General features: G+C 42.4%; 1 non-coding gene across 1 annotated transcript; it reads right to left on the bottom strand.

Annotated features, from left to right (window-relative positions):
* Window positions 1–1,868: 1,868 nt before the first annotated feature.
* Window positions 1,869–1,971, bottom strand: LOC118667858. Its single transcript, XR_004971434.1, has one exon. It is a non-coding gene; the product is annotated as a U6 spliceosomal RNA (small nuclear RNA).
* Between the last annotated feature and the right edge of the window lie 222 nt (window positions 1,972–2,193).

Here is a 2,193-nt window from a genome sequence, read left to right as displayed (position 1 = left end):
CTGGCTCTGCTCTTATTTAGCTGTTTGAACTTTGTAGTCATTGTGGCTTTTAAATCTAATTGTTATTCTATCCTACAAAATGGTGTATGGAATGGCACATAAACTGTGACCACATACATATGCAACTGGTGTCTGTGGCAGTAAACATGGCTCTGACCAGAACAAGAGTGATTTTAATTTCCAAACATGAATATCTCTGAATACAGAGAAGTTTCTGGCAAGGTTTTCATTGGTGAGGGAATTGTTTGTCAACTTGCAGTGAAAAATATTTTATTAAACTGACATTTATTGAGATCTGTAGTATCTTCTACAGTTCACTAAACATTGTAGTTTCCCTCACTTTAGGGCCCTTACTGCACATGAATTTCCCACCTGATTGATATCAGGCTTTGCCACATGACTTGCTTTAGCCAATAAAATGTGAGGAGGAATTCGATGTGCCACTTGGGAATGGAAGCTTTGAGAGAGGCCATGAGCCCTAGCTGGTTTGGGTCAGTGGATAGAGGGTTGGCCTGCAGACTGAAGGGTCTGGGGTTTGATTCTGGTCAAGGGCACATGCCATGGTTGTGGGTTTGATCCCTAGTGGGGGGCATGTAGGAGGCAGCCAATCAATGATTCTCTCACATCATTGATGTTTCTCTCTCTCTCCCTCTCCCTTCTTCTCTGAAATCAATAAAATATATATATTTTTAAAAAGGGGTGTGAATAATTACTGTGTTCCCTTTCTCTCTGCCATGAAACCAGCAATGTTTCAGGACCTGAGTTGTCCATCATGAAAATACTATGGAGCTAGTCTGTCATAATTATAGTGTGATCAAGGACACATATTTTGCCAATGTAACCTGCTAAGATTTCTTTTTCCATTGCATTATAATTCCATCCACCCTGACTACACTGCGCTTGCTACTGAGAAATACTGTGGTGAGCAAGGCAGGTCTACTTGTTATGGACACTTCAGCAAGAGGCAATAGTAAGTATGATACATGCTAGAGCACAGGAAGCATGTAATGCATGCTTTTATTGGGGGAAGCAGACTTGGCCTTGGGTCAGAGACGGCCATCTTTTTTTATTTTTTTATTTTTAAAATTTTGTTTTATTGCTTAAAGTATTACAAAGAGTATTACATATGTCTCCTTCCCGCCCTTGACATTCTCCCAACCTCCCCTACCCCCCAGTGTCTTATGTCCATTGGTTATGCTTATATAGATGCCTACAAGTCCTTCCGTTGATCTCATAATATGCACTTAAGCTGACAGTTTATAAATTAATAGGAGTGAAGTTGACCAAGGGCCAAGAAGACGAAGAGGGTGTTGTAAACAGAAAGAAAACCACAGGCCAAGGCGTACAAGGCAGAAAGGTTTGGGGAGATTTGAGGAGCTCATTGTCCAGGGCGGCTGCAAAGCAGAGCACAAGGGGAATGAGAAGGAGCATGGCTGGTGAGATAGCATCCATAATACTAATACTGAGCATTCATTAGCTCTGTGCTAAGTGCTTTACATATGGTTCCCTCACGATTATTATCACCATTGTATCGAGGAGGAAATTGAGCCAGAGAGAGGTTTAATAACTTGCCTGTAGCCACACAGCAGGGATGTGATTTTATCTGAAAGGCAATAGGAAATCACCGAATGGTGTTGCACAGGGGAACCTCATCATCACATTCACATTTTAGAAAGAGCATCTGGCAGCAGGAGCGCCCCCACTCTGATTCCCATTCTGGTTGGAGGGCATGTGGGCCTTGACTTCTTACCAACCCGGCTCCATTAACTAGGGCAAGGGAAGGAAGCTGATAGCTGGACCACTGCAGGAAGGTCACTTTTAAAAAAATGCTTTTAATAAATTAATAAACGTTATTATTTTTTAAATTAAAAATGATGGAATGCTTCATGAATTTGCAAGTCATCCTTGCCCAGGAGCCATGCTATTCTTCTCTGTATTGTTGCATTTATTATATGCACTGGCAAAGCAAGCACATATAAGTTCAAGTTTTGCCCTAGCTGCTTTGACTCAGTGCCTACAGCATCGGCCTGCGAACTGAAGGGTCCCAAGTTCGATTCCGGTCAAGGGCACCTACTTACTTACCTCAGTTGCAGGCTCGATCCCAGGCTCGATCCCAGAAACGATGTGTCTCTCTCACATCAATGTTTCTCTCTCTCTGTCTCACACCCTCCCTTCCTCTCTCTCTAAATTTCA

This window comes from Myotis myotis, unplaced genomic scaffold, assembly GCF_014108235.1.
Source record: "Myotis myotis isolate mMyoMyo1 unplaced genomic scaffold, mMyoMyo1.p scaffold_m19_p_12, whole genome shotgun sequence".
Classification (NCBI taxonomy): domain Eukaryota; kingdom Metazoa; phylum Chordata; class Mammalia; order Chiroptera; family Vespertilionidae; genus Myotis; species Myotis myotis.
Note: the sequence above shows the minus strand (reverse complement) of the source record. Positions and strands in the feature narration are given on the sequence as shown.